Source organism: Glycine soja, chromosome 18 (genome assembly GCF_004193775.1).
Source record: "Glycine soja cultivar W05 chromosome 18, ASM419377v2, whole genome shotgun sequence".
NCBI classification, from domain to species: Eukaryota; Viridiplantae; Streptophyta; class Magnoliopsida; order Fabales; family Fabaceae; genus Glycine; species Glycine soja.
The window spans coordinates 32,595,185-32,616,591 of record NC_041019.1 but is presented as its reverse complement, the minus strand read 5'-3'; the positions used below and the strand labels follow the sequence as shown (position 1 = coordinate 32,616,591).

At 37.7% G+C, this 21,407-nt stretch overlaps 1 non-coding gene and 1 pseudogene across 1 annotated transcript; one reads left to right on the top strand and one right to left on the bottom strand.

Annotated features, from left to right (window-relative positions):
* Positions 1–13,629, bottom strand: part of LOC114397165 — a 168,633-nt pseudogene extending 155,004 nt beyond the window's left edge.
* Positions 13,630–17,755: 4,126 nt separating this feature from the next.
* On the top strand, positions 17,756–17,862 carry LOC114397850. The gene has a single exon (XR_003663467.1). It is a non-coding gene; the product is annotated as a small nucleolar RNA R71 (small nucleolar RNA).
* Positions 17,863–21,407: the final 3,545 nt, after the last annotated feature.

Below are 21,407 nucleotides of genomic sequence, written 5' to 3'. Positions count from 1 at the left end.
CATTAACAAAAAACCAGTGGCTGTTGCAGAAATAGGATTTAATCATCCTTCAGCTGAATGAAGTTCAAACAATGGAAAAACTTGTTACTTGGAAGAGCCTTTGTGATCATATCAGAAGGATTGTGATCAGTTGAAATCTTCTTGAGTATATGGCACTTTGGCTGTCACAGTGTACTGTGATCACTTCATTTTGTATCTTCAGCTCCTTTGCAATGCCTTCAAGCCACATAGATTCTTTCACAGCTTCTGTAAGAGCAATATACTCAGCTTCAGTGGTTGATAAAGCCACTACCTTTTGAAGGCTAGCTTTCCACCTAATTGCAGTGCCAAAAGCAGTGAACACAAATCCTGTGAGGGATTTCCTTGAATCTAAACATCCAGCATAATCAGAATCTACAAAACCTTCAATAGCAGCTGTCCTTCTGCTATTCCTAGCTCCACCATAAACCAGAACTCTTCCAAGTGATCCTCTAATATATCTGAGTATCCATTTCAGGGCCTGCCAATGTGCTTTACCTGGATTTGCCATGAACCTACTTACTAAGCTCACTGCATGAGCTATGTCAGGGCGAGTACATACCATAGCATACATCAATGACCCTACAACATTAGCATATGAAATACCTTCCATGTAAATTATATCATCATGTGTCTTAGGTGCTTGACTTGTACTGAGCTTAAACTGTTGTGACATAGGAGTAGTTACAGGTTTGGAATTTGACATTCCAAACCTTTTAAGAACTTTTTTGAGATATAACTCCAGGGACAAATACAACAATTTCCTTTTTCTGTCCCGTTTGATTTCTATTCCCAATATTCTCTTGGCTGCTCCCAAATCCTTCATTTCAAATTCGGTGCTCAACTCATATTTCAATTTCTCAACCTTACTCTTGCTGTTACTTGCTATCAAAATATCATCAACATATAATATCAATATCACAAACTCAGCTTTAGAAGGAAATTTGAAGTAAACACAGTTATCATAGTGACTTCTATGAAACTGTATGTCAGCCATAAATTCATCAAATTTCCTATTCCATTGTCTTGGGGACTGTTTTAGACCATACAGGGATTTGTTTAATTTGCAAAAATAATCCTCTTTACCTTTGACTTCAAACCCCTCGGGTTGTTTCATCAATATCACCTCATCAAGCTTCCCATACAAAAATGCTGTCTTTACATCCATCTGTTCTAACACAAGATCAAATTCTGCTACCATAGCCATAAGAATTCTGATTGACCTGTGTTTCACTACAGGAGAGAAAATTTCATTGAAATCAATTCCCTTCTTTTGAGTGAATCCTCGAGCAACAAGTCTAGCTTTAAAACTGTATGGTTCAACTCCTTGGATGCCTTCTTTCTTCTTGAAGATCCATTTGCAGCTGACCACTCTAGAACCAGGTGGTTTTTTAATCAATTCCCATATATGGTTGTCATGGAGAGACTTAATCTCTTCATTCATGGCACTTAGCCATTTTTCTTTCTCCTTACTAGCTAAGACAACTTTAACAGTTTTTGGATCTTCCTCCAAAACTTCACTAGCAGCTACCAGAGCAAATGCTATTAGATCAGCATATCCATACCTCTTAGGTTGTTTGATTTCCCTTCTGATTCTATCTCAAGCCAACACATAGTCAGCTTCTTCTTGTTCCTCTTCTTCAGATTTTTCTTCATCAAAAGGCCAATTAACAGCTTGTGTTTCAACATGTTTATCCTCAGTCTCCACCTCAAAATTTTATTTTTCAGAATCAGTTTCCTTACTCTGATCAGTGTTGGACTGAACCATGCTAAGCTTAGTCTTGTAGGCCATTTCAGCTTCATTGAAGACAACATCACGACTCACCAAACACCTCTTAAAACCAGCCTCCAAACACCACAGCTTATACCCTTTCACTCCTTCAGGATATCCTAGAAAAATGCACTTGACAACTCTAGGTTCCAATTTGTCTTGCTTGATGTGAGCATAGGCAACACAACCAAATACCTTTAGCTTTTTTAGACTCGGTGGATGGCCAGACCAAATCTCCTCAGGGGTTTTGAAATTCAGAGCTGTTGAAGGACACTTGTTGATGAGATATACAACAGTCATTGCTGCTTCAGCCCAAAAAGTCTTGGGTAATCCTCCACTCAACAACATACATCTCACTCTCTCCAAAATGGTCCTGTTGAATCTTTCAGCTAAACCATTTTGTTGAGGGTGCCCGCAACTGTCCTGTGCCTTGCAATGCCATTCTCTTTAAAGAAATCATTGAAAGGTTCAGAACAGAACTCAAGACCATTATCAGTACGAAGCCTTTTGATCTTTCTGCCTGTTTGGTTTTCCACAAGTGTTTTACAGCCTTTGAAATTATCAAAAGCCTCATCTTTTGTTTTCTGAATGTAGATCCACAACTTCCTTGAGTAGTCATCCACAATGCTCAAGAAATACCTTGCTCCAGAATGAGAGGGAGTCTTGGTTGGACCCCAAAGATCACCATGAACATAATCAAGGGTACCTTTTGTTCTCTGTTGTCCAACATTGAATTTGGCTCTACAGGCTTTGTCATAGACATAATGTTCACAGAACTTTAATCTTTCCATTATGTCCCCACATAGCAGCTCCTGTTTTGCCAATTCAATCAACCCCTTCTCACTTACATGGCCCAACCTTATGTGCCATAACTCAGTTTTTGATAAAACTCTTCCAGTTGCAGTGGCTATAGAGCCAATTACAACTTCACCATCTACAGAATAAAGGACATTCTCCATAATTCCTCTCATGACAACCATGGAGTCTTTAACTACATTCAGTATTCCTTTTTCACCCTTGAACACATACCCTCTTTTATCAAATTCACCAAGAGAGATTAAATTTCTCTTCAACTCTGGTACATATCTGACCTCTGTGAGAATTCTTTCAGCCCCATCATGAAACTTGAACCTTATAGACCCAATTCCTTCAATTTTGCAAGGCTTGTTATCTCCAAGGAGTACTAACCCAACTGCTTGATCAGAAAATTGTTCAAACCATGATCTGTTTGGTGTCATATGCCATGAACACCCTGAATCCATTATCCATTTAGTTTCTGGATTCTTTTCAGACACCATAAGTGCCTTTGCAGATTCATAGCCATCATCTTGAACAATTGCAGCATTTCCTGAGTCCTTCTTCCTATTGTTATTGCCACCATTTTTCTGCCTTTCAGGACAAACTTTCCTTGTATGACCCTCCCTTTTACAGTGATAACATCTGATTTTGAAGATGTTTCCTTCACCATTCTTCTGATTTTCTGGCTTTTGCTTCTTCTTATCAAATTTACTATCATTCTTGAAGGTCTTGCCTCTTGCTGTCAGCCCTTCACCACTTGTAGAGGACTTCTTTTCCTTTCTTTCATTCAATTCCTTTGAATTCAAAGCAGCCTGCACTTCATCAAGAGAAACATAATCTCTTCCAAACAATAAAGTCTCTTTGAAATGAGAGTAACTCTTAGGCAAAGAGCACAACAATAACAAAGCTTGATCCTCATCATCAATAGTGACATCAATATTTTCAAGATCTAGAATCAGTTTATTAAACAAATCCAATTGTTCTCCTACTGATCTATCTTCATGCATTTTAAACGAATACAAAGACTGCTTTAGGTAAAGACGATTAACTAAAGATTTGGTCATGTACAAACCTTCAAGCTTTGACCAAACCCCAGCAGCAGTTGTTTCCTTAGAGACTTGTCTCAGCACCTTGTCTCTGAGACTGAGGATAATTGCACTGTGTGCCTTCTGCAGTAGTGCTTTCTTATCCCCATCAGCCATCATCTTTTCAAGTTTGGCTTCTCCATCAAGTGCTTCCACCAGGCCCTGCTTAACAAGAAGAGCTTTCATCTTCAATCGCCATAGCCCAAAATCATTTTGTCCTGTGAATTTTTCAACCTCATACTTGGCCGAGCCCATTTCTTGAATCGAACTCAAAATCGATCCACGTTCACGGCACCAATTTGTTGTGTGAAGATCAGATTTTACTTCACAGAAGAATGAATTTCTTGTATGAACAAGAACAAGCAAAATGCAGAAAAAAATGAACCAAAAAACTGCACAAAACTCAGCAACCACTTTTATTCAATCTCTGCAGAATTTTTCTGGTTACTCTCTTGTGATCTAGGCTATGCAAGAAGAAGAAATAGAAGCACTATTTCAAGCCTAACTAACCCAACCAACTTGAAACTAATTAACTGTTACACGTTATAACAGAATAACAGAAAACAGAAAAATACTAAGTTGGTAAAGAGAAAGAGAACTAACTAATGGTTGTTAATGAACCAACATACAACAGTTTTATAACTAAGTATTTTTTTTTAATAAAAATAAGTTATTTGAAATAACCATTTCTACCAAATTGTTTATATAGTTTTATAACTATTTTATAATTGGTTATAACTAGTTATTGTTAGTTATGGTTTTTTTTTTTCAAGATTGGTTTTTTTTAGCATTCCTAACAGGAAATATCCCTAATGTTGTAAAAATCCTTTATTAAAATAAGAAACAAAAGATGTGGGGGGACATAGAGCCAAAACCCACAACAAACAAGTAGGAAAAACAATAATAAGGAAGACCAAGTCTATCCCTAATGAAAGTGCCCCTAAGAAAACTAACTTTATCCCACCAAGTGAAACCAACTGATGAAATGCCAAACTTAGCAAGTCTATTAGTGTAACTATTTCTCTCATGAAGAACATGGGAAACAATGAAGTTCTAGGAGCTAAAGTAAGACAATTGATCCATCTATTATGGAGGTGCCAAGGAACACTAGCAGTAGAATTGAATGTAGAGACAACAAAGTTAAAGTAACATTCCAACAAAAATTTGTGTGAACCTTTGCGATGACGAGCTATTTCAATAGCATGCATGGTAGCTTCCAACTCCACATGAAGGGAAAACAAATTTCCATGATGATATGCAAAGCCACTAATAAAAGCACATGAGCTGGCATGATAAGTGTCGCCATAGGCAACAACACTAAGGGTTCCGCGAGCAGCCCCACATCAGCGTTACACTTAATCCAACCCTGTAAAAGGATGTGGGGTTTTTATATGTGCACCCAGCAGAATTGCTGGTGCACCCAACAATAATACTAAAGTGGCAAAAATGCCCTTCAGTAAAAATTTAAAAGAGCCCTCTCCCTCACTCCCTCTTCATCGCACTGCTGCTATTACTATTCTTTCCTTCCTTTGTGCATCTAGAGCTCTGTCATTGTGCCATGAATCATCGTCGTCACCCTCCGTGGTCGTCGCACTGTCAGTGGCAGCCTCGCCGCTGTCTTCGCCGTAAGTGTCGCGCTCCCTACCCCTCTGGTGGTGTGGTTGTTTTGTGGGTTAGGAAATCCGTTTAACTCATACAGATTGGTCAATCCGTATGGGTTATACGAATTGCTTAATTAGTATAACTCATACGGATTATCCAATCTGTATGTGTTTTTTTTAATTATAAATAAATTATTTTATTTTTATTTTTAAATAGTTATTTTTTTTATAATTTATAAATATATTAATTTATTTTGTATATATTACTTATTTTGTAAAAGAATAAGCAAAGAGGACATATTTTTTGTTATTATATTTAATTAATTATATTTTTTTGAAGTTGCTTTTTAAATAGATAATGATTTTATTTTTTTAATTATAAATATATTATTATGATTTTTGTTTTGAAATAGTTGTTGTTTTTTAATCATAAATATATTATTTTGAATTTCCAATGAAACACCTGTATATTATTGTAGTACATGACAATTACATAAGTAGCTAAATCTTCACTCTCCACTTAAATCAACATAGTTTGTTTTCAACATCAACAAATTTTTGTACTGTTGCATTCTACTAATATATGGAGTTGGCCATGCTTTGCATGAGGATGACAATGTCTAGACCATAACAAAGCTAGAGGCGGTATGGGACAACGGTCTCTTAAAAAAACATGTTACATATGCACAAACAATTTCAAATTATTATAACAGTTAATTTCATAAATTAAAAAACATGACTATGATGCATTTACCTGAACAAAATGATTGCCATACATATTACGCGATGCACAAAAGAATCTGCTGGTGGTTGACTTCTAAGAGGAAAAAACGCCATGCTTTGTTGGAGAGACAGGGAAACAAGGATTACATTATACCTTGATGCAATAACATATCCCATATTGATTATATTCATCAATTTATCCTTGGTAACCTGCATGTTACAGTTATGATTACATTATTTAAACTAAATTTAAACTTAAAAAAATAACAGAAATTACATACCATGGATAATCCATCAACAAGTAGGGACCTCTTTAATTCCTCATATCTGTCTATGCCACCAAGGAGGTTGATATACTCATAAGACCATTTGGCAAGTTCTTTAAGCAAATGGTTGCACATCGAAGACCATGAATCTTCACCCATACCTAATAATGCAGCAATTGCACGATATCCACAGTTACCATCAGCTTTGACATCGATAATGTTTTCAATGGAATCATGAATGCACGAATGAAATTGATCCAACATCGACATAGTCCTTCTTGGAATTGCTTGGTCTGATGATGATGCACTACGTTTGACTGAATAATTGCTATTTTGCACAGAATGTAAAGCAACAACATACTTCCAGTAAGACGAATCACGCTTTGTTGATCTTTGATGTTTGGTCATCGATTTCTTCTTAGCACCTTTGGTGTTGACCTTTTTTGGAGGAGGACACATAGATTTTAGATCAGGGTAGGAAATTTCCGGACATTACTCTTTAGAATAACTTTGCCACAAACATCAAGTTTTTCAAACCACTTGGATATGATTTCCATCTCTTCTGTTATGTTAACCTCAGGCTCAAATAACCCTTGGTCTGAATAACTTAGCCTCCACCAAAACATATGGATTGTCTCATGTGGTATGATACCAACAACATATCTAGATAGCTCACATGCACATGGAAGACCGTGAGTAGTTCTCATGACACATCCACAACGAGATGGGTTTTTGCCAGCATAATGTACACACTCAAACTCAGCAACAATCTAATTTAAAGCATACCTTGATACCATGCCAAGTAGTCTCTTGTATAAGGAAACTTTAAAAGTATGTCCAACCACATGTGTAATTGTCTCAAAAGATGCCTTAATTTCAGTGTGTTGCAACGTGATCATATTGTTCATGGCTTCCTAAACACTACATAGGTCTCCAATGCTATTCTGTAATAGTCTTTTTAAAGCCGAATGAGCAGATTCAACCTTGCATATGAAATACAAAAAATCAATAAACAAATACAAGTATTTTTATCCATTAAGTCCTAAACCCTAATAAAAAAATGACAATTTTCATACCTATTTGCTGTTGTGTTTCATAAGTGCATCACCTTATTCGTCCAAGCTTTAACAAATTTTTCTTTCTAGGGAATTATACATGTTTGGTTGACATAGTTAACAAACATTGGCCATGGTGAACATGCAATTTCAAACTTCTTAAGACAATCATCGAACTGATCCTTGGAAGGACAATAAACCAAACTCCCCCAGGCATCCATAACATAATCTTAGGCATTTTTTGACCAACCAGGGATTTACATCCTTGACATTCTTGTTAATGTGAAACCTACACAACAAGTGGGTACACTCAGGAAATATAGTTTTCACTGCATTCATTAATGCTAGATTTTTATCGGTAGCAATAAATCCAAAGAGGGCATCATGTCTAAGAAAAAGACCTCGAAACCGTTCTAAAGCCCACACCACATTATTTAGACGTTCTCCCTCCTAATAGGCAAAACCATTAGAGAATGTCATCCCCGTTGGTGTCACACCAACAAAGTCAAGTAACGAGAGCCTATACCTGTTTGTTTTGTAGGTACTGTCTATCAAAAATACCAAATTACATGCATTGGATAACTTCACTGCATCAGGATGACACCAGAAGATATTACGTACAACTTCTTCATCCTTTAATCTATGCCAATGAATATACTGATCCTGTTCAAGAAGCTTCATTAGTTGTTGCATTTCAGTATCACTACCTCTTATGGAAGAACGATATGCACTTCTTGCATCGTATATTTGTTTGATTGTATAACTATTGACATTGTGCTCCTTTAGCATTAGCAAAATATTTCTTGGTTTCACCATTGACTTTGTCATATTATCAATAATTATCTTTTCATCCTTAGTCAATGACCAGCGTATGAATGCCCAATTAATGACTTTGCCATTTCATGATTGTGACTCCCACACATTAACTTCAACATCTATCATTGGCCTCCAACCACTAGTTTCCCACACAACTTAAAGGGACACCCACATTTTGTACCTACCAGTATCTCTTCTTACAAAATCTGTCTTCCTGCACCTATACCGACCACTCCTTTCACAACCAATTAAGACAAATGAAGTCCTTCCTCTCATACAATGTTTGTGTCTGACCTCATAATGACTGCCACAAAACCAATTTCATAAGCAACAGCTTGAGCCCAATTCAAAACATCATCACGGGTAGCAAACACCTACAATTCAATAACACATTAGAACAATCAACATGTTCTAATTTCATACCAGCTTCGTCTTCATTTTGTTCACTCATATCAACTTCTTCATACATTATACTGTCATACATCCATTGATCTTTGACCATCTTAACAAGACATTCAAAACTTTCAATCCCAAACACACAACCCCTAACCACACCATACATATACTATCACACAAAAACCTATGTAATTTTTTTACTGCATATAATAATATAAAACATTAAAATTGATAACCCTATATATTAGAAACAATAACATCAACTTTTTCTACTTAAAATTGACAACCATATAATAAATAAAAAATTATAACCAAACCATATGTACTAAAATAAATTATATTTTTCAACTTAATTCTAATTCATGAAATTATAACTACAAAAAACAGTCAATTTTAGACCACAACAACTCAAATAAATTATACATAAATTATAACTGTAAATTATTTTACATTTAATACAATTTCCAAAATATAAAAACAAATACTTACAAATTAATTATCAAACTACACTTATTTAAAAATATTAAAAATAATAATACTAATTACATTTCAAATAAACAAGTAATTTTTTTACACATTAATTTTTATAGCAATCATATTAATATATTTATAATTTAATAAAATTCAAAAAAAATAAATATTTCTTTTTATTAAAAATAATATTATAAATCTGTATAACTCATACAGATTAACCAATCCGTATGAGTTATACGGATTGAATAATTCGTATAACTTATACAGATTGGCAATCCGTAAGTTATATAAAACTTATGGATTAATGAATCCGTGAGTTTTATATAACTTATGGATTCTTTAATCCGCATTTTACGCAGAAAATAAAAAAACAAATCATGTGATGTACCTCCGTTAACAACCACTGCCACAACCACCACATACCGACATACCTCCGGAACTCTTTCACCTCGACCAAAGCGGCACAATGCACCTCTCACAAAAATGAAAAAACCACAAGAAACCAAGAAAATGAACGAATGAATGCGTTACAATAAAAAAAACTAAAAAGGATGAAGAAAGCAGGTAGGGGTAATTTCGGAATACCTGTTTATTGCTGGGTGCACAAGCAATATGGTTGGTGCACCCAAGGATGTGCTAAGTGATTTGTCCAATCCTTGGGGCTTGAGATACATAACCTAAGATGCGAAAAAGGCTTGTAGGATTTGAAAGTCCTCCATCGAATTCATAAGACCACCAAGCCAACTCTAAAATGACACAACAAATGGACAAGAGAAAAATAAATGTTGAATCGATTCAACATTGCAGCCATAGTGAGAATAAACAGATACCATAGTGGGGATTCTTACATGAAACATACACCAACTTATTATCTTTGGGGATTTTCACATGAAGCATGCACCAAAGTAGAAAAATCCAAGATGAAGGGATTCATTCACTCTAGGTGAGGTTGTGCCTAAGAATACTGGGAGATCTTTGCCTAACAAAGTCATAGACAACCTTGAAACTTTGTTTCCTTGAAATTGTTGGGCACCAAATGAGGCGATTTGAGGAAGGGTTAAAAGGAAATGCTATGCCCTATATATCATTGATCGAGGCCGTACCCGAATCAAATAAACATGAAAATGCAGTAACTAGGAAGTGATCCTAGGTCGTTTCCCAACGAGCAGTGACAAGCCAAATGTTCATAATATACTTGCAGTAACAGTAACGATGGGAGGGGGGGGAGGGTTTGGTTGTTTGGTAATTAAAGAGCAGAACAAATAAAATGGAATACGAAACTACTAATATTAAAAACGGGTTGTTTCCTCTGATTCAGAAGCCACTCTCTTATCTTGGGTTATGGAGAATTCGTCCCTAACAGTCAACCACTTAATCCAACCCTATTTCAATTTACTAAGCCAAAATCAACTTAGGGTTTTCAATACGTGATTAGGCACCACATACACCAGTTAGCCCTTCGTCCATTAAGCATGAACGCAAGTTAGGCTCAGAGGCAATTAATCGAACACGAAGCGTGCACTGATTAATATTCACGAAATTGGGATAACTGGTGAAGGGAAAACTGCCAGGAAACCACATTACAAACGAAACCTCAAAGAGAGTTGGGCTTCGTCCTCAAAAGGAAACAACACCAGAAAATCTAGCCTTCCATGGATTCAAACAGAAAACGCAAATGAAACATGAAGCAGAAACGTAAAGGAACAAGAACGTAAATGAACAGAAACGTAAATGAACAGAAACGTAAATGAACAAAAACGTAAATGAAAGTAGAAGAAGAAGTAAGAATGAACTTGTAATTAGAAGCAGAAAACGGAAATTTGCATTAAGAACGAAAACTGTAACAAGGGAACAGAAAAACGTGAAAACCTAAAACCAAAGCTCTGAATAATGAAAATAGCATAGCAGAATAGAATGCCCTGCACGAATCCCAAGGCAGCTATTTAAAAAGAGTCACTCAAAGTCACTGGGCCCTATTACAATACTCTGGCCCAAAACGAAATAAACACTGAACAACATAAAATAAAATTGCGAAATTTCCTAATTAGAAATTAACTAAGGTAAGCGCTGCTTTATTTGCCCTCTTCAAGTCCACAACCAAAATCCGGATTAAGCCCAATGTTTCATTAATTCCTGAAATTAGATTAAAAACATCAAATTAGCTAAATGAGCCCAAATAATAAAACTGCCTAATTAATTGACAATTAAGACCAATCAATAATTAAAATGATGCAAAAAGGGTTTAGAAAATAGAAGAAAATGAGGCACATCAAAACCCCCCATACTTAGCCTTTTGCACTCCTGGGCAAAATGAAACAAAGAACAAAATCCAAGGATATCGAAGGGAGACAAACAAAAACATTCACATATTTCTCAATGAACATCAAGGAATGAAAGGAATGGGTAACATCTAACATAAGGAGATCCAAAAAGTCAAGACATTCATGAAAATCATCCAAGCAACCCAATCATGGCAAAATAGTTAATCAGCTCAAGAATGAAAAGTGATAAAGCCTCACAAGATATACACTCTATCTTTCAAGTGTCTAGGCTACTATTTACCCTCAAAGCACCCATGAAAGCAAACACCACATAAACTTGGCAAGATTCTAAAATTGACAATCAACCCATAAACACAAGCACATGGGGATCAAAAGGTCTTTTAAGGTTGTAATGGGGCCAAGGACAAGGTATGGAGAAATATGGAATAAGTGGCTAAATCCCAAAGGAATAGAGGAGCAAAGGGGAATAAGTGCATATTAAGAAAAAAAATAAGAAAATAAAAAGAAGTAAAGATAAAAATTAAACATGAAGAGTAGAACCAAGAGTTTCATCATTCTTGTGCCATTTAAGATCTTATTCACTCAACTTTATTGCTTTTCTTTTTCTTTTTCGAATTTTTTTTTTTTTTTTACTCTTTAGCCTTTGAGAAACAGCATTTCATTCAGCATGTCCACATTTAACCAATATACAATGTACATCAAGTATGGCCCAAAATACATCATGAAGCATAGCCAACAAAACAAGTTGTCCAATGAAACAAAAACCCCCCACACTTATTCCCAAAACAATTCCAAAGCTCCAAAATTCCTTAAGGATATGGTAATATCATGGTTTTTCACTTAAGGCTTGTAGTGAGCTTCAAAACAAGGAAAGGGAAACAAGGCTCAAAAGGGCTATCAAAGGAATTAATTCAAGGTAAGTCCATTTGGCTAGAAGCTTATAAGAACAAAATTGCCTTAATCATTTCCAAATATGCATGTGAATTAGGACGCATCAACAAGAATCAAGCCAAGGCTATTGTGCAAGCAATCAATGGGGCAAAACACATCAAATGATTATAATGATGGATGGCTCAAATTCTCACAAAGGTAAAATCATCACTTTCAAATTGAGCTTTCAAAACTATCATGACATGTAGAGAAGAATCAAGGATTTCAAGTCACAAAATGTCAAGAACTTTTATTTTCAAAACAATTACCCATTTCTTGAACATATCCTATAATTCAAAGAAAAACATGTAAAGTCGTACGTGCACATGAAATTGACCAAAAATATTAAACTGAAAATCTGACGAAACTAACAACATTAACAAATTAACACAACTAACAAATTAACAAAACCAACAAAACTAGCAAAACCAAAGAACACTCCCCCTCCATACTTAAACAACACATTGTCCTCATGTAGCACAATTAAAAGATTAAAAACAATTAAATCATCAAAGAGAATCGGACAAGTGTAATAAAAGCAAAGAAGGAGATAGGAAAATAAAAACTCCCTAAGTCATGGTGGAGGAAGAGTAGGGTGGAGTAAGGAAGTCTCTTCCACCACTACGTCCACTAAAGAAGGGTTCGTGAGGAATGACTTAAGTCGATGTCCATTGACCTTGAAGCTCTTGTTTGTGGAGTCGCTTTTGATCTCAACTGTACCATAAGGAAAAACATTAGTAACAACAAAAGGACCAATCCACTTAGACCTCAACTTACCACTCTTGAGTCCAAGCCTAGAATTATACAATAACACTTTTTGCCCAACCACGGAGTCTTTTTTAACTATCATGCTATCATGGAACTTCTTGGTCTTTTCTTTGTAGAACTTGGCATTCTCGTAGGCTTCTAGGCGGATTTCATCTAACTCACTCAGTTGCAACTTCCTTTCCTCGCCAGCTTGATCCATAGAGAAGTTGCAAGTCTTCACTGCCCAATATGCTTTGTGCTCAATTTCCACTGGAAGATGACATGCCTTTCCAAAGACAACCCGATAAGGAGACATTCCTATGGGTGCTTTGTAGGCAGTCCGATGTGCCCAGAGAGCATCATCAAGCCTGGTACTCCAGTCTTTCCTGCTTGGCTGCACAATCTTCTCTAGAATTCTCTTGATTTCCCTGTTAGAAATTTCTGCCTGTCCATTAGTCTGGGGGTGGTATGGTGTGGATACCCTGTGTACCACCCCGTACTTTTTAAGCAGGGCATGCATTGTCCTGTTGCAAAAATGGGTTCCTTGATCACTAACAATTGCTTTAGGTACTCCAAACCTGCAAAACAGATTAGACCTGACAAAGTCTGCGACAACTTTAGCATCATTAGTTCTAGTGGGCTTGGCTTCCACCCATTTTGAAACATAATCAACTGCAAGGAGAATATAAACATAACCAAAAGAGACAGGAAAAGGACCCATGAAATCTATACCCCAGTCATCAAACACCTCACAGAATAGCATAGGTTGCTGAGGCATTTGTTGTCGCCATGTAAGTGTATTTCCTGCTCTCTGACACTGCTCACAAGTGCTGCAGATCTTCCACGCATCTTTAAAGATGGTGGGCCAATAAAAACCACAATCAAGCACTTTGCGAGCTGTCCTTTGAACACCCAGATGATCTCCCGGTGCGGAAGAATGACAGAACTGCAGGACTGAGTCAGTCTCATGATCTGGAATGCACCGTCTAATGACCTGATTACTGCACAATTTCCACAAGTAGGGGTCATCCCAAATAAAATGCTTAGCATCACTTTTAATCTTATCTTTTTGGGCCTTAGATGCTAAGGGAGGAAAAACAGAGGCAACTAAATAATTGACAATGTTAGCAAATCAGGGAGTAGAAAGAGAGTCAGAAATACTATACAATATATACAAATGATCATCTGGGAAATCATCCCGAATAGGTGAATCTGCATCAGAGACACGTTCGATCCGACTCAAATGATCAGCAACTAGATTTTGTGCTCCGCTCCTATCACGGATCTCCAAGTCAAACTCTTGGAGCCAGAGCATCCATCGGATCAACCTAGGCTTAGAATTAGCCTTCTTCAACAAGTACTTTAGAGTTGCATGGTCAATATAAACAATAATGCGAGTACCAAGCAAATAAGATCGAAATTTTTCAAGAGCAAAAACTATGGCTAGAAGCTCTTTCTCAGTAGTAGTATAATTTGCTTGGGCAGCATCTAAAGTCCTAGAAGCATAATATATCACCCTGGGCAATTTATCAATTTTCTGAGCAAGGACAGCCCCCAATGCATAATTTGATGCATCACACATAAGCTCAAAAGGGGCTGTCCAATTGGGTGCCTGGATGATGGGGGTGGTAGTCAACGCTCTTTTGAGGCAATCAAAAGCCTCTTTGCATCTGTCATTAAAGTCAAACTCCACCTCCTTTTGCAACAAGTTGGACAGTGGAAGGGCTACTTTGCTAAAATCCCTTATAAAGCGCCTGTAGAATCCTGCATGACCAAGAAAAGATCGCACCTCTCGCACACAAGAGGGGTAAGACAATTGTGAAATAACAGAAATTTTTGCAGGATCTACTTCAATACCCTTATTGGAAATAATGTGGCCTAAAACTATACCTTGCTCAACCATAAAATGACATTTTTCAAAATTTAGAACAAGGTTAGTTTCAATGCATCTATTCAAAACTTTTTCCAAACTATTCAAACAACCATCAAAAGAGGATCCATATACAGTGAAATCATCCATAAACACCTCTATGCAATTTTCTAAAAAATCACTGAAAATACTAATCATGCACCGCTGGAAGGTACCAGGGGCATTGCACAGGCCGAAAGGCATCCTCCTATAAGCAAAAGTGCCGAAGGGGCAGGTGAATGTGGTCTTTTCCTGATCCTCAGGAGCAATAGTAATTTGCATATAACCAGAAAAATCATCAAGGAAACAGTAGTGGGATTTACCTGCTAGGCGTTCAAGCATCTGGTCAATGAATGGCAGGGGAAAATGGTCCTTTTTGGTAACCTGGTTCAGCCTCCTATAGTCAATGCAGACTCTCCAACTGTTCTGCACCCGAGTAGGAATCAGCTCCTCCTTTTCATTTCTGATCACTGTGAGGCCAGTCTTTTTCGGGACTACCTGGACGGGACTCACCCATTGGCTGTCGGAGATAGGATAAATGATTCCAGCTTGCAAAAGCTTGGTTATCTCCTTCTTCACGACATCAAGAATCACCGGGTTGAGTCTTCTCTGTGGCTGTCTTACTGGTTTAGCTCCATCCTCTAAATTTATTCGATGCATACATGTGGATGGGCTAATACCAGGAATGTCTGCCAGGGTCCAGCCTATAGCCTTCTTATGCTTCTTGAGAACTGACAACAACTTTTCCTCTTGCTCATCAGCAAGGGAGGCAGATATAATCACTGGAAAACTCTTGCTATCATCCAAGTAAGCGTATTTTAAATTTGATGGCAGAGGCTTCAATTTTGGTGTGGTCGGCTGGATAGTGGTAGAAGGAGATGATTTCTCAGCCTTTACCTCATAAAGAAAGTCAGAGGTATGTGTACTTCCTGAAACATGGTTAGTCCTATCTGACTCTATAAAATCAATCTCAAGAGGTAAAACACCACCACCAGGCATGCAATCATTATCACTCTCAGATTCACTCTCAGCATCAAATTCAGACATATGATCAAGTACAATTTCAGACTCAATGCATGAAGAGTGAGAGGCATGCAGATTAGAATAAAGATCAGTCATGTATTCATCAACAACATGGTCAATTATTTCAGCACGAAATACAGAAAGATCTTTAGATGGGTATTTCATAGCATCCAGAATATTAAAATGAACAGTTATATCACCAAACTCCATGTACAGTGTGCGTGCATAAACATCTATCTTAGTTCTAGCAGTTTTCATAAAGGGTCTGCCTAGAATGATGGGAACTGATCCTTGAGAAAATCCATCTTCCATATTCAAGATATAAAAATCAACAGGGAAAATCAGTTCACCAACTCTAACTAAGACATCTTCTATGAAACCAACAGGATAGGCAACACTTCTATTAGCTAAATGAATTATCACATCAGTTGACTGCAAGGGACCTAGAGATAGAGAATTAAAAATTGACAGAGGCATAACACTAACAGAGGCTCCTAAATCTAGCATGGCATTGTCAAACTTACTATTCCCTATAATACAAGGTATGCTGAATGTACCTGGATCTTTGCATTTTTCAGGAATTTGAGGAACAGATTTACCAATCAATGCGGAGACATTTCTGCCCATGCTAATTCGTTCACTTCCTTTAAGCTTTCGCTTATTAGTGCACAGCTCCTTCAAGAATTTGGCATATCTTGGAATTTGCTTTATTGCATCCAACAGAGGTATGTTTACCTCTACTTTTCTAAACGTTTCCAAGATCTCTTTCTCTGCCTCTTCCATTTTTTTGTTGGAAACTACTCTTGGAGGGAATGGAAGAGGGGGAATGTGCTGCTTCTGCAAATCAGAATTACCTGTGGAAGAAGATTCACCTGCACGGAAATTGTTAGGTAGATTTTTGTCATCACCTTTTTCTGGAATAGAGTGAAGTTTGGCAGGTTCATTTGCAGATGAGGAAGGTGCTACGGGTTGAGGTCCTTGACACTGCTTTCCCGACCTCAATGAAATGGCACTGACATTTTTGGGATTTTGGACAGCTTGAGAAGGCAGCTTGTCAGAATTCTGGGACTGTTGTTGATTCAATTGGGTAGCTAATTGTCCCATCTGATTGGTTAAGCTCTGAATGGAGGCTCTGGTCTCTTGCTGAAACTGCATGTTCTACATAGTCATTTGCCTCACAAGTTCTTCGAGGGAAGGTTGTGGAGGGGCCTCAACTGTTGGCTGTTTTTGGGGTTGTTGCTGTTGTTGGATTGGTGGAGGAATGTATGGTCTGCTTGGGCCAGCAGCATTTTGGAAGGAAGGAGCAGGCTGCTGTTGTTGTTGCTGAGGGCTGGACCATCTGAGGTTAGGGTGATTCCTCCATCCAGGGTTGTACCTGTTGCTGGAAAGGTCATAATTGCTCTGCTGTGGTTGATTTTGCTGCTGAGGTTGAGGAGGTCTATTGTAAATATTTGCAGCATAAGCTTCAGGCTGCTCAATTGCTCCAGGTTGCTGCATGGAAGGGCAAAGGTCTGTATGGTGGTCAGCAGAGGAGCACAAACCACAAACCCTTGCGACAGGTACAGATTTCTGATTCAAAGCTAGCTGGGTTACCAAGTTGACCAACGCATCCAGTTTGCCTTCAAGCTTCTTAGTTTCAGATGATGCAGATGGGTTTGTAGCTACCTCATGCACTCCTCTAATGACTATGGCATCATTTCTGGTGCTAAACTGCTGGGAGTTGGAGGCCATCTTCTCAATTAAATTTCTGGCTTCAGCAGGAGTCATGTCTCCAAGGGCTCCACCACTGGCAGCTTCTATCATACTTCTCTCCATATTACTGAGTCCTTCATAAAAATATTGGAGAAGAAGCTGTTTTGAAATCTGATGGTGGGGGCAACTGGCACATAGTTTCTTAAATCTCTCCCAATACTCATACAGGCTCTCTCCACTGAGTTGTCTAATACCTGAGATATCCTTCCTGATGGCTGTGGTCCTGGAAGCAGGGAATATTTTTTCTAAGAATACTCTCTTAAGGTCATCCCTGCTCGTGATGGACCTTGGAGCAAGGTAATACAGCCAGTCCTTTGCCACTCCCTCTAATGAATGAGGAAAAGCCTTCAGAAATATGTGATCCTCTTGGACATCTGGGGGTTTCATGGTGGAGCAGACAATGTGAAATTCTTTCAAATGTTTGTGCGGGTCTTCACCTGCAAGGCCATGAAACTTTGGAAGCAAATGAATCAGTCCAGTTTTAAGAACATATGGGACATCCTCATCAGGGTATTGGATGCACAAGCTTTCATAGGTGAAATCAGGTGCAGCCATTTCCCTTAGAGTCCTCTCACGAGGTGGAGGTTGTGCCATGTTCTCAGAATGTGCAAAATCAGAATGCTCAGAATCAGAATGCTCAAAATTATAATGCTCAAGATCAGGATGTTCAAAATCACCAATAATAGAATGCACAGATTCACCAGTTATGGAATGCTCAGAATGATCCAAAGGTATAAAATGATGCCTAACTAATCTATGAAATGTCCTATCTATCTCAGGATCAAAGGGTTGTAAGTCAGATGGATTGCCTCTAGTCATACACTACATTCAGGATGCACACAACTAGTTGCCTTGTCATGTAAATAAAGGTGTAGGTTTGAACTACAGCTACCCTCAAATGATATCCAAATGACATGAAATTTTGTGAGCAACCTTATAAAATGATGAGAAGATAGCACAAAAAATTTCAGACAAAAATTCAAAGTCTAACTATGAAAGCTAAAATTGGTAGGTTAAGAAAAATAAGTGAATAAAACTTGAAAAATAAAAAACTTTTGACAGAATCGCTTTTTTTGGACGATGGAGACCTTAGCCGGCCTATGGCCAGCTGCCACAGCGTAGGAAATTTTTTTCTACCCCAAATGCATATATAATAATTGCGATTCTGATAACCGGAGCAAAAGTTATGGCCGTTTGAAGTTTTGACAAACACAAAATTTGCTAGTTTTTTGGAACTTTCAAATCTGACCAAACTAAAGGCTCTAGCTATTTTTCCCACAAAATATGGATTAAAAGAAGTTACCACAAAAAAATTCAGCCAAAAATAACAACCCTAGCTACTAAAACAAAAAATCCCAAATAATTTAGCATGGGTGGTCGCTAAAATCCGTCTCTAATTGATTTCTACTACTACTCTGTTTTTCCGCAAGTTGATTTCTACTACTACTCTGTTTTCAAGCACAATCTTCACAGCAAAACACCCAAGACTGAAACAGGGGAAACGCTTAATGGGAAAACTGAAACAGAACACACATTAAACAAAATACCAGGACACTAAACAACACTAACACACATACTAACACAATACTAACAATTAAACATAAAACACGAAAGGATTAAACACACAACACTAGCTAGCTATTATGAACCTTTGGACACAGCTCCCCGGCAACGGCGCCAAATTTGATCGAGGCCGTACCCGAATCAAATAAACATGAAAATGCAGTAACTAGGAAGTGATCCTAGGTCGTTTCCCAACGAGCATTGACAAGCCAAATGTTCATAATATACTTGCAGTAACAGTAACGATGGGGGGGGGGTTTGGTTGTTTGGTAATTAAAGAGCAGAACAAATAAAATGGAATACGAAACTACTAATATTAAAAACGGGTTGTTTCCTCTGATTCAGAAGCCACTCTCTTATCCTGGGTTATGGAGAATTCGTCCCTAACAGTCAACCACTTAATCCAACCCTATTTCAATTTACTAAGCGAAAATCAACTTAGGGTTTTCAATACGTGATTAGGCACCACATACACCAGTTAGCCCTTCGTCCATTAAGCATGAACGCAAGTTAGGCTCAGAGGCAATTAATCGAACACGAAGCGTGCACTGATTAATATTCACGAAATTGGGATAACTGGTGAAGGGAAAATTGCCAGGAAACCACATTACAAACGAAACCTCAAAGAGAGTTGGGCTTCGTCCTCAAAAGGAAACAACACCAGAAAATCTAGCCTTCCATGGATTCAAACAGAAAACGCAAATGAAACATGAAGCAGAAACGTAAATGAACAAGAACGTAAATGAACAGAAACGTAAATGAACAGAAACGTAAATGAACAGAAACGTAAATGAACAAAAACGTAAATGAAAGTAGAAGAAGAAGCAAGAATGAACTCGTAATTAGAAGCAGAAAACGGAAATTTGCATTAAGAACGAAAACTGTAACAAGGGAACAGAAAAACGTGAAAACCTAAAACCAAAGCTCTGAATAATGAAAATAGCATAGCAGAATAGAATGCCCTGCACGAATCCCAAGGCAGCTATTTAAAAAGAGTCACTCAAAGTCACTGGGCCCTATTACAATACTCTGGCCCAAAACGAAATAAACACTGAACAACATAAAATAAAATTGCGAAATTTCCTAATTAGAAATTAACTAAGGTAAGCGCTGCTTTATTTGCCCTCTTCAAGTCCACAACCAAAATCCGGATTAAGCCCAATGTTTCATTAATTCCTGAAATTAGATTAAAAACATCAAATTAGCTAAATGAGCCCAAATAATAAAACTGCCTAATTAATTGACAATTAAGACCAATCAATAATTAAAATGGTGCAAAAAGAGTTTAGAAAATAGTAGAAAATGATGGCACATCAATCATTTACCATTAAAGGGAAATGAATAATCAAGAATCTAGGAAGCCTCCAACTTGAGTAAAAAATAAAATCAACCACACTTAGGCAAAGATACATTAAAGACAACAAAGATAGAACCCTTGCTGATGCAATCCTCCCAAGGAGGGGACCCATCACCAGAGCCATGGCTAGGAGACTCTAAGAAGATTGGGCCAAAGATGTAGGAGAAGGCCCTAGGGTTCTCATGATCCTTAGGGTAGATTTTGGGCCCATGGGCTAAGTATGAGCCCACTTATCTTTGTACATGTCAGACCGTAATTTCGTCCGGGGAGCATTGTTCGTTGATCTTCTGATTCTTGCTAGTCAATTTATGATATTAGACGCCAGTTATAGTGCAAAGCAATGAACCACTCGGTGTTTTGATCCGGAAAACAAAAGATACCAAGGAAGGAGGGCAAAAGGGTCTTTTCCTTGCATTTTCTAGGCCAGCATTTGGCTCACCTGGGCCATCAAACAACTTCAAGGGTAAGGAACCAGCTCGCCTGGGCGAGCTCATGACTTCTGGACTAAGCCTTAGCTCGCTTGGGTGAGCTGCAAGTACCCAAATTGACCTTTTTCCTATAAATAGGCGTGCTAGGGGGGTTGAGAAGGGGTTTCAACATTGAGTAGTGAAGGAAATTGAGAGAAATAAGAGAGAAGAAGAGGAAACAAAGCCGAGGCGCTGTCGAATCGTGACTGTGATCAATCCCTACATCGTTCCTTGTTCGGTGTTCTTCGTGCGACCGTCGGTTAGTTTTGTTTTTTTTAAGATTTGAATGTGATCTATGCATCCTTAGGGGTCCCCCCTTTTGTTGTTTTGTGCATATTCATTTCCTGCATTTATCATCAGTAAATCTCGTTTTG